Below are 12,609 nucleotides of genomic sequence, written 5' to 3'. Positions count from 1 at the left end.
CTATCTGGACACATTTCTCTACTTAGGGATGGGAAGTTTCTTGAGGACAGGGCCAATCATTTCTTTATTTTGTTACCCTGAGTGCATGGTACACATTCCAGCAAATAATCTTGGTTGAGTGCATGTGTGCACGCACATGTATATCTCAGTCTTGCTGATCACTTTACCTTCATGTGTGGTCTTGACAATCTTTTTTTATGTACCAAAATAGACTCTTATTAACATATTATTATGTTAACTGAAAGTGAAAAATAATTCCATTGACTGTTTTAACAATAAATGCAAAATATGTTGTCTTTTTCAGAATTAGAAATTTTCCCCCAGTTAGGTGGTTAGAATAATTTTAAATTTTAAAATATTTTAATTTGACATTAATATATACTAATTTATTAATAAAAAGTGTGTGTGTGTCCCATAGGATTATTCTTAGGGTAAAGTTTTTTCCCTTAAGAACATACCATTTAAAAAATACTAGAATATACTGAGTACCAAATGAGGTTTATTGTACATGATACTATAATTCATGGGAAGAGTTGGGTCTGCATGCATTTGCTGTATAGTCTCATGATAAACAAAATGCTTCAAAGAATTAGGGAATATAAACAACAGATCTGAAAAACCTTTTAAATATTGGGAACCAGTAAAATTATGTTTTTGCTCTTTGTTGCTGCTTCCCTAAGATAGAGATACTTGGTGAAAATTGTTGACCAAGCATATTTTTAAAATCTTGGGTGGGTTAGCAGGATTTATACAGAAGTTCTGGTGCTTTTAGATTATTGAAGGAGTCCTAGAGAATTTTTATTTGATATTAAAGCTGTGAGAATGTAAATGGAGAAAAGTCATTTTGTGTATTTGACGACCACCCATTCTCTGTCACTGAGGCTGAGATTTGAGCAAACTGAGCATTACTCACTTCATTGGCTCTACAGTATTTGCTTCACTGTACTAAATAAACACTGGGGAAACCTCAGTCCCTGTGATATAAAATATGCAATTTCTCAAGCATGATAATTTATTAGAAAAAGAAAAAAGATGAAGTGTGTTTATTGACAGGTCTGTGCAGAATTTAGGCAATGACTTACATTTTTTTTTAACTGATTCTTTTGGTAACTAAAATTATTTGAGAAAAATATTCATACCTTTATATTTTCTTCCTTATGCAGTTCACTAATTATATGAAGGAAAAAAAAATTTTCAGCTCTGTGGGTTTCTTTGACAACAACCTGCACTTTTGCTTAGTGTGACATGTGAGTTAAGGAATTTATTAATACCTGTGTATTCCAACTCTGGGACTCTTAAACTTCTGCTTGTGAATATTACTGTTCATCAGCCTGTAAGTTAACAGACAACTTTTGGTGTTAACTCCCTCAGACTCATGTTAGTAATCCATTTTTGTGAGAGCACTTTACTACCTAAGTATTTCTTAAATCCTGACTAAATTATTTAGATGCAAAAATACAGAGTGATCATTGCACTTCTTTGGTTAACTAGAGTCAAATACATTGCACTAAACATCAAAAGAGGACAATTTCAAATTCCAGAAACATCTGAAGAAAATACTTTTCCCATGTTTTTTATTTGCTTTCTTGACATGGAAGCATAGTATTTTTGAGATACTGTATCTGGATAATCAATGTCTTTTCATGGCTTTTTCAGTGAATTTTATTATTGGATATGACTGTAATAAAATCTCTCTCTTCCTTCTTCTTTAAGGATGCTTTCTGGTTTTAGCCAAAGCACTGATTTGTTTGTTAGTCAACTTACCGTTCTGGGTTTCTTGGTATATTTGATTTTGGTATAAGTTTCTTCATTTAAACGTGTTTTAAAATTAACATCTGGCCGGGCGCGGTGGCTCACGCCTGTAATCCTAGCACTCTGGGAGGCCGAGGTGGGCGGATCGTTTGAGCTCAGGAGTTCGAGACCAGCCTGAGCAAGAGCGAGACCCCATCTCTACTAAAAATAGAAAGAAATTATATGGACAGCTAAAAATATATATAGAAAAAATTAGCCGGGCATGGTGGTGCATGCCTGTAGTCCCAGCTACTCGGGAGGCTGAGACAGGAGGATCGCTTGAGCTCAGGAGTTTGAGGTTGCTGTGAGCTAGGCTGATGCCATGGCACTCACTCTAGCCTGGGCAACAGAGTGAGACTCTGTCTCAAAAAAAAAACAAAAAAAAAACATCATACATACATGCATAAAGCATGTATAGTTTGAAGAAAAACTATAAATTTATAAAATGTACATTTCTATACCTGAATAACTACTTCCCTCATCAAAAACTAGAATGTTACTTGCACACCAGGAGTTCTCAAGTAAGTGCTGCTGCTGAAATCTTTGTCCCCTACTGTAGAGGAATAGGCACTATTCTGAATTTTATGGTGGTTATTTCTTTTTTTTTTTTTTATTTCTACCTAGATATAAGACTCTAAACATTTTAGTTTAGTTGCACATGTTCTTTGAACTGTATATGAATGTACTCGTACAGTGCATATTGTCTGAATGCTTTCATTCAACAAGGTGAGATTCTTCCATGTTATGGCATGAAGCTGTAGTTTTTTAGTTTTCATAGTTGTATGAAATTTTATCATATTAACATATGAAACTTATCTATTCTCTTGATGACCATTTGTGTTGTTTCTAATTTGGGGCTATAGTGAACAAGGCTGCAGTGAACATTCTCACACATGTATACCAATGGATTCATCAGGTTATGCTCATTTTCAACTTCACCAGATAATGAAAATAGTCTTGCAAATTAGTTGTGCCAGTTCACATTTCCATCATGAGATTTCTAGTTCCTCCATGTCCTGGTCTACACTTAATATCACAGATGCTCCTTGACTTACAATGGATTTATGTCCTAGTAAGCCCATTGTAAATTAAAAATATAATAAGTTAAAAATACATTCAGTGAACCTAACCTAGAGAACATCATAGCTTAGTCTAGCCTACTTTAAATGCTCTCAGAATATTTACATTAGCCTACAGCTGACAAAATTATCTAACACAAAGCCTATTTATAATAAAACGTTGAATATCTCATGTAAGAGTATCATACTACATAACACCAGCCTTGGAAAAGATCAAAATTCAAAGTACAATTTCAGCCCAATGCATATTGCTTTCTCACCATTATAAAGTCAAAACTGTAAGTCAAACCATCATAAGTTGAAAACTATTTGATTTATTACTTTTGCTATTGGAATGTGTGTGCAGTGGTATGTCATTGTAGTTTTAATTTGTATTTTCCAGGTAAACAGCAGGAATTGACTACCTCTTCATATGTTTATTGGCCATTTTTTTCTATAGTTTTTTTTGTTCAAGTCTTTTTCTATTGAATTGTCTGTTTTTTTTTTTTTGTTTGAGTTTTCATTATATTATTCAAGATTTCTGTCCTTAGGATATTGTTGTGTTAAACATGTATTCTCTTATTTTGTGGCTTGTTTATATTTTATGATGAGAGGTTTACTTTAAATTTATCAATGTCTTTTCTATGTGGTTTATACCTTTTTTAATTTGGAATTTTTTTTTCATTCCTTGTCATTTCTAATTCACTGAAACAATGTTGGCTTCATATTAAGATGTGTGTAATGAAACTGGAAGAAAAATTGCATATTGCACTGTCTCTAAACTACCATGGAGTGCTACACTATGATCATACTCAATATCCAATAGTAATTTGAACACATTTTAGAAGTATAATTTAAATATTTTTATGGACTGCCGTCCTCAGAATTTTCTTTAAGAGGAGCAGGGATAGAAAATGCAGTGGGTAATTAAATACAATATATACATAGTGCTAAATTATATCTTTTTGAAGGGGTGAGAGTGCCAAAATATTTAAAAGTTGTAAAACATTAAAAAGAACAAATAATGTAACTAAGAAGAAGGCAGAAGATCTTACCTAAGGGAGATATTAAACTTTGGGTGCTAACACATAGCATTATAATATAAACCTGGAGTCTACTTTCACATTACTTTGCCTTATATTTATTAGTATTTTGAGCTTTATATATGAGTATTAGTATTAATATAATTATACTTCTTGAAGGGTAGTTTTTGTGTGTATATGTAGATATATGGATAACATGACTACCCATTAGTATGACTGACTTTCTTATTAAATGTGCAGGAAAATGTGCCTCTTTAAGCTTCAAAGTGATTTTTGAGTTTATGCAGGTGTTCGGGAAAATGCTGCTGCTTCTCCAGTTTTGAATGCATCTTTAAAATTACATTCACAACCATATAAACTATAGGTACTGAATACATTGGTCAATAATGATAATTTAATCTTTTCTTTATAACTATTAATACAATTTACTTTTAAAATTTATTTAGGTATAATTCATTCACATAGAATAAAATGCACCATTTTAAGTGTACCTTTTGAGTTTTGACAAATGTGTATATTTCCAATATAGCCATCATTGGATATCTACCAGTGGTATTCCTTTGTTGGATATACCACATTTCAGTTTCCAGTTTTTTGCTATTGTTAATATAGGTGTTATGAATATTTATGCATAAATTTATTTTTAGATGTGTTTCATTTCTCTTGGGTAAATACTTAGTAGTGAAAATTATGGGTTGTGTGACAAGCATATATTTAACTTTATAAGACAATTCTAGATCATTTTCCACAGTGGTTGTATCATTTTACATTCTCACCAGCAATGCATAGACATGCTAGTTCCACATCCTTGCTGACACTTGTGATGTCAAGTGGTGTTGAACATGTTCTTTAAAGTGTTTGTTCAAATCTTTTGTCCATTGTTTTATTGGTCTGTTTGCCTTATTATTGAGTTTTGAAAGGTTTTTTTTTTTTTAAATGTATTCTGGAAACTAGTTTTTTGTCACACCATTTTCCATGGATAACTTCAAAATTGTTGTAATGATCATGTCATTAGCAGTGTTTGTCTGCTTTCTTGTCTGTTTTGAATGTGTGAGTCTTAAACCACCACTCCCCCAAAAAAGGTCTCCTTATTTTTTTTTACTCTTGTGTATGTGAGTGTTTGGGAAGATAAGAAAGAAAAATTGCTATTGCAAAAAATAAGGCTATCTTAACACTTTCAGTTAGATCTGCTTTTGAAGTATGAAAGCAACTTGTGCAGTTGTAAACATGATGTGTTTTTGATGAACATCTGTCACAGCAATATGTTGCTTTATATGGCTTCCAAACTCTTAGCATAACCTCTCAAGGTCTATTTCAGCTTTAGATCAGTCTTAAAAAAAAAAGATTACTGGATTATTCATTCAAGGGGACCTGATGTCTGGTACTAATTTGCCCTCACGCACTGGTTCTTAAATTTTGGGAGAAAGTTTGAGAATCTGATGACAGGTACACATTCTCTCATCAGATAAAATGTACATTTATGAGTGTGCATATACACAGACAATTCAAGACTTCGTGAACCCCTGAAGCTCATTGAGGACCCCAGTTTACAAACCTCTGTAATAAATAATCCTTTTTGTGTATTCATGGGCTACTATATCTTCACTGCATTTGAAGACTAGCATTTCTTTATTGTGTGGCCATCTTTACCCAGTCTGCAGCAAAGCTCTGATGGGAGGATAATCTTGTAAGATGTAAAGTTTTGAGAAAGAAAGGTGAGCACTTCCCCGAGACCCTACTTTTGGCTAACTTATGGTGGGGGGGGAGGGGTACTTGCGTTCCTCCAATTCCCTTCATGTAAGGAAGGCAAGGTGATGTATATCTAGGCTGAGGAAAACTGTGAGAGCAAGAAAGTGTTATGGCAATCTAACATAGGTTCTTGAATAAAAGGGGTTATATTCTAGCTTTGACCTGGAACCTGAATTCATTCCTAGTATTATGGGTGAATGGAGTCTTCCTTTCCAGAGTATTCCTGAGTGAGGGTCCTTGAGCACCATCGTGGGTAACTCTGGTTACCCGGTAACAAAGAGCTCTGCTGGGGAGGAAAACTGAATGCAATGACGTTGGACTATTCTGCCATTTTGGCTAATTCGGGGATTTGGGCTTTCTACAGATAATTTCTCCTGCCATGATGACTAAGGCAGTGTGTTTTATATCCACATGGTGGGTTTTATGTTTCCCTTGGAGCATGGATAATGGGAAGTCAACTCTAAAAGATAACTCTAAAGTTGAGATTTTAGGAGGGGCCTCTTGAGGGAAGTGATTTATAAGGAACTGGAACTTCAGTGTTGGTCATAAGCTCTTTTTTCTTTGGAGTTTTTATTTCAAAGGATAACAACCATTTGAATGGGAATAAATCCTTTATTTTTTGTTTATTTCTGGACACAGTGCCAAGTTTCTTGATGGAGACAAATTTATCCCCTAAAGAAACTAATTTCTGAAATGGTAGCTTTTTTTATAGCCTCCAGTGGGCTGAGCAGACTATCCAATACACTGAGAACAGAACTCTAAGAGACCTAACACAAGAGGATCTTGAAATGTATTGCTGTGGAATAGCAACTCCAAGGAAGCGAGACCGCCTTCTTTCCCTGAAATAATTAGATTTGTTGCTTTCACTCTTGGTTGTACACACTGTGGCTCTTATCTGAGAGTAGAAGGAGAAGCCTTATGACTCTAGAGATGTGTCATCCTTTCATTTGCTGGAAGTCACATCTCCTTCTGTTGATTCTTCCCTTAGTTCTGAAGCTAAATTCCTTGTCCAGTTACCAATAAGTATCTCCTTTTGGAGAACTCTTTCTGTTTTTAAGCAACACTATTACATTCAAGGCTGTAGATTGCTCAGTGCTTTAGTCAGCTGATACCTCTCTCTAAAGTCAAGTACTAATGTGACCTAAATTTCCTCCTTGTAGCTACATTCTTTTCTTTCCTCCCTCAGAACCTACCTCTCTCTGCTCAACTCTGCCTGTCTGTGCTCCGGAAGATGACCCCTTAGTTACCTGAGTCCCCGGTTGCATTTTCTCCCTGCTGCTAACCAAGTAGAAAAATAATTCTACCTCGCGGAAGCTTTTATTATTTAAAATATTTCCTGAAATCACGCTTCACTTGTTTAGTTTGATTCAATGTGTGTTAAATATCTACATATAATACGTGTTGGGAAATACAAAGGTGAAGATGAATTGGTCCTTGAGATCATGACCCAGGACATGCCTATGTCTGGTAGTTCTATGATGTTATAAACTCAAGCTGTGTGAACGTGTATTGTGGGAGTGCAGAAGAAGATGTGTTTAAATCTGTTAGGGAGACTTAAAGGTCAGCATATATTACACATCTGCTTAACAAAGCACTGCAACAGTCAGTAGCTTAAAACAATGAGCTCTTATTGTTCCTACCAGTCTGTGGGTCAGCTGGGCTATTCTGGTGTTGAGTGTGTTTACTCATCTGCAGTCAGCCACAGGTTGGGAACTTGTCTCTGCTGATCTTGTCTGGGCTCTTGCAGGTATGTAAGGGTCAGCAGGCTGTAGGCTGATCTAGAGTGGAGTCAGCTGGGAAGACTTCGGAGGTTTCTCCTCCCACAGCCAACTAGTCTGGGCTTTTTCTCATGGCAAGACAATATTCTAAAGAGCAAGCAGAAGTGCTTAAGGCCTTTTGAGGTCTAGGCTCAAAACTGGCACACTGTCATTTCTGCAGCATTCTCTTGACCATAGCAAGCCACAAAGCAAGCCACAAAGCCAGCCAATATTCAGAGGGGATGGAAATAGACTCCATCTTTTAATGAGAAGTTAGTTGCAAGGCAAATGCTATGAGTACAGGGAGGAGAATAATTTGGACCATTTTTACAATCAATCTACCATCATACCATGAAGAAGATTACATTTGAATTAAGGCTTTAGTAGGTAATTAGACTTCCCTGAAGTGGAAAAGTGGGTAGCAGGAGGCATTAAATATGGACATATGGAGAATTCAGATGATAAAAAATTATGTACAGTATGAGCAATTTAATTTCAAAGTTGTTTCTGGTACAGGAACTTGTTTTACTATCATTTTCAGATCTATTTCACTGTTTAAAGTTTTAGGGCTGAAGAGGATCTTAGGCCCACCTCTTATAAATGAGGAAATACCTAGAAATGTTGCAACCCATCCAGTTCTTAAATCACATTCTTGACAGAAGTAGAATTATTAATTAACTCAGATCTCCTTTTCCATGGTGTTCTCCATAAGCACTGTCCATGTTTCCAACTTTACTTTCTTGAAAGGTAGGGATGTTTCACGTACTCTTTCTTGATGTGACCTGCCTTCTTCATTCTAAATATTATTTCACAGTGTTTCTCTCTCTGTGGGCACATCAGAAAGACTTACGCAAACAGTGAGGGCAAATGCCTAAACCCTCACGTTACCACCTCTTTGTCATGTGGAGATTTCGATAAGCTTTACATGATTCAGCAGCCCCTAGGTTCTCTCACTCTGGCATCTGTGCCTTTGTGTTCTAGGCAAAGTTGTAGAGTTATGAGGTCACAGCCTGAGCCATCAGGGAAGGATCAGATAAAGATGACTCTGGATACCCAGACTGTGTGCCCTGGTCTTAGTAACTTTAGAACTGTTGCTTCTTGAGGAACAAGGTCAAATGTTTGTAGTAGACTTTGGTTGAGTTTTAGGCCATGTTCTGACCCACAGATTCCATTCCACTGCCTGGTCACTTTCTTCTCTTGTTAGCAATATAGTGAGATCTGGAGGGGAAAGAGAGGAAGCTACTCTGGGTGTGTTCCCTATTATCTCACGTTTGTTTATACTTAACTACTTACTAAGAATTGTGATTCATATTGTAATTTCTGCTGGAGAAACCATGGGCAAGACGAAGAGAATTGGAACTGGATCGATAGCTTTATGAAGGATGTGTGCTTAAATTCTTTTAACGCTTGGCTTTTATGAGCCATACATTTTCAGGTGACCATGTAAAATGAAAAAATGAAAGCATGATCACTCACATTCCTATGAATATTTGTGTGAAGATTATACTTAGAACAAATAGAAAAATGAATGAAAATACCTCTTAAGTTTAAGTAGTGTCTGTGGTTATGATTTTTCTCCATTAAGTTATTTTGATGATGTATTTTGGTAAGCCTTGGGTGCATGCCACTGAGACTTGAGGAGCTTTTCAAAATACTCTTCAATTTTAAGTAATTTTTAAAAAATTAAGAACTTTTTGTGAATATGTATACACATTTGATTTTCATATTTCCTGTGGTTTGTGGGTGTTCAAGCATTTTACTGACATCTCTTAGGTGCAAAACCCTGTACTAGAAGCTGTGAATGATACAGTGAGGACTTAGAAATGACCCAAACCCATCAGGCCAAGAAAGACAAATGTGCAGCTAATATCGAGTGCTCTACTATGGCAGATATTTTTTCTGATTGCAGGGTGACATTAATTTTCCATTTTGCATTTGGGATATGCCAGAACTTTATATTTTGACCTTTATTCAAAGACACTTTGAAGACTAAAAGTAAAAAAAAAAAAAAAAAAAAAAAAAAAAACCTACCTTATTAGATCCTTCAAGTCAAACTATTGCCGGAGGGAACAGGCAAACTGAGTTGCTTTACATAATAAGTTAGGATTGAGCAAGGAGCTGCTTATACATTTTCTTCCATGTTCCCATAGATATATAAACTTCCCACCTTATTGGATTATGCAGCTTAAAGAACATAAAAAGGATTATTAATTATTGCCCCTAAATTTTTAAAACATCTCTTGGTCTTAGAAAATAAGAAGCCTGAACAAAAGATTCTAGGAAATGCTGTCTTCATTGTTTGCAGCCACCATGTAAGACATAAACCTCTTGTAAAAATTGGTGACCATTTCTTTTTGCCAATTACTTCAACACTGAGGGATGGGTTATATAACCTCTAGCACATGCATTCAATAATTTTCTTTTCTTTCCTTTTCAAACTTTGGAGAACTTAACATATAGATGCCATCTTCATGCATTAAATAGATTTCTAGAAATTATGGGTAAAGCTCACATGAATTTTAAATAATTTATATACATTTCTATTATGTCAGCTTCTAATATTAAAAATCTTACCCTGAGAGCCAACAAAAGTCATTATGTTTAAGGATCCCAACTTTTATTTCCAAAGTGCAATCTGCTATTATCAATGTGTCTGAGTATTTTATTCTTTCCTAATAACCTATGCAAAGAAATAGTCAAGTGCCCAATCAATCCCCGTGATCTTTGCAGACATTTAAAAGCTTATAGATATTAAAATGCACTATCTCGATTCCATTTCTTTGGGGGTATACACAGCACATGTCTTTGTCCTTGAAAGTTTAAGTAGCCAGGCCAGCTAGCACATTGTTCCAGGTGTGTTAGCATTCCCTGCCTATAAGAGCAGTCTAGATATGCTGATCTCAGGAAATGCTAACTCCTCAATTTGCATTCTTAGACATGTTTCTGCTTTATTGAGTGTTATCACATGCTCTTGACCTAAAGAGTAATCAATAGCAGAGATTTTAGCTTTCTATTACTTAGTTGGAAGAATCTTAGTAATTTTAACATAATTGGACAATTGTGCTGTTTTCCCTTACATTCAGATTTGGCTTCTGATGATAGCTCCAAAGATGTCATTTCTTTCTGTATTCTCGGCCTGCATTTTAGGTGGCAGCACCAGTGAGAGGGGTGCCCTGAGATATTCTGGTATGAAATAGCTGGCCAGGCTAGGGGGTTTCTAACTCAACTGCCAGTGGATCTGGACAGGGAAATCAAATGCCTTGTATGAGGTAGGCTGCATGACAGCAGTAAGGGACAGTGTCAACTAGCCAAGTGAAAAACACACAAATCGTGGGGGCGGGAGGCGAGTTGGAGAGATGTCATGGGTCAGATCCAGTTGATTTCTATCATGCTGGAATGTAAGCCCACTTTTGACAGATTGCATGCCTTTTTTCCCCAAGATCTGGAAAGCCAGATTTCCATGCAAAATTTCTTACCTTAAAATACTGTTCAGTTCAAACAAAACACTTCTGTGTGTCAGGCTGTGGTTAGTACTGTGATCCTGGCTTCCCTACACGTGGATGGTGGCATCTGAGACCATGCTCCAATATCATGTTAAGTACTTTCATGCATTATTTAACAGCAGCATTGAAATAACATTAATCTATCTTTATAAACAATGGATGCTATTTACAAAAAAGATTACAATACAACTATGTAGGTCCCAGCCAAACTTCCTTTTCATGCTAAACAAAAAGTGGCAACATCTCTTAGGTGCTGTTTAATATAATTCTGGCAGTAATGCCATTCTCTTTCTAAGATTGGAACACTTTGAGCTAAACCTGTTTTGATTCTACCTGGCAGCCTCAGAGCAATGTGGTTCTACTTGAAAAGGCCCCTACAGATAACTCACCTCAACCATAAAGGTCCAAGCATGAGGAAGAGAGGTGTGAAGTGCTTGATGATAGCTCTCAGTGAGGTCCCTACATGATGTATGTCCTTTTCATCTGTTTTCCTTAGGGAAAAACCCATTCTACAAATGCTTATTGAGTAGTGGACCTTCTAAATTATATATGTCCATCCCCTGTGTCATGTCCCTTGGTCTGAAGGTTTTCTCCTTTAATCGATAGTTTCCATTTCAACCATGTTTATTATTGCAATTAACCATCTCCTTCCAACTGCTCTTTGCAATGTTTTATGAAAGCAACCACAAGATACTTTCAAGTCTCCTAAAGAAAAATGTCCTCCCCACTCCAGTCCCAGCTATTAAACATTTAAAACAAATGAAGTTATTTATTGAGTATCTGTAGTTTTCCAGGGGATATGGTAAGTTAAGGGGATGGCCTATGAAAATATAAGACATAGCAATGTATGATCTTTTAAAAAGATGCTAATTTACTGTCATGTCAATACTATCTCTGGAAGGAGTTCAGATGATGTCTAATAAATCATCAGTGGACCAAGCCAACTTCTAGTTCAGCACTGACCTGTGTTCCACAGGGGTTACAGAAGTGTATTTCTGAGATGACTCCTATATTAAATTTTGATCCTTTAATCAACTGGAAGCTTTTCCTGTTTAGTTATTCCCCCTACCTCCCATGAAATTATTTTTTGTTCTTCATTTCCTTTTAGGAACATAACTCATTAATTACCACTAATAATAGCAATTGTATGATTCCTAAAGAAGGGTGCTATCAAAATCTAGTGGCTCTTTCCTCTATATAATCTTAATTTTAAATTACTAATGAATGAATTTATAGAATGTGTAGAACATGCAGTGTTGCTTTGTGAGCTATGCCAAAAATGGAGCCATTAATTCCCAAGTTGAGTGAAAACCCTAATTTTCTTTCTTGCCACAGCCTGAATACTTCTGTATCGGGTGAGTGGTTGAGTATTGGTGCTTTGCCCAGGGAGCACTACCTGCTCATTGCCCCACTGTTCCTACAGGTCAGGACTCCTTTTAAGTCAGGCTAGCAGTTAGCAGTTATTCTCCCTGGGAAGAACTGGTATTTCCAAGGATGTTTCTGAGGCATTCACTTCATTTTCAGTTATACATTTTTGTTACTCTCAGGAACACGTAGTAATCCTTCCTTGTTCCCCATCTTACCCTCAAAAGAATGTCCCCCAAAAGATTACCCAGTGACATGAGTCACAGTCGGTGAGAGTGCTTAGCTTTGCCACCAGCTACAGTTGTGCTGCTGGTTGATTTTTCTGTTCTCCCCTTGCTTGCCT

General features: G+C 36.2%; 1 protein-coding gene across 4 annotated transcripts in view; it reads left to right on the top strand.

Annotated features, from left to right (window-relative positions):
- The window catches only part of PARD3B (par-3 family cell polarity regulator beta), a 957,311-nt gene that overhangs the window by 91,698 nt on the left and 853,004 nt on the right, over nt 1-12,609 (top strand). The gene's annotated exons all lie outside the window — the stretch shown is intronic.

Source organism: Eulemur rufifrons, chromosome 1, assembly GCF_041146395.1.
Source record: "Eulemur rufifrons isolate Redbay chromosome 1, OSU_ERuf_1, whole genome shotgun sequence".
NCBI lineage: Eukaryota > Metazoa > Chordata > Mammalia > Primates > Lemuridae > Eulemur > Eulemur rufifrons.
Note: the sequence above shows the minus strand (reverse complement) of the source record. Positions and strands in the feature narration are given on the sequence as shown.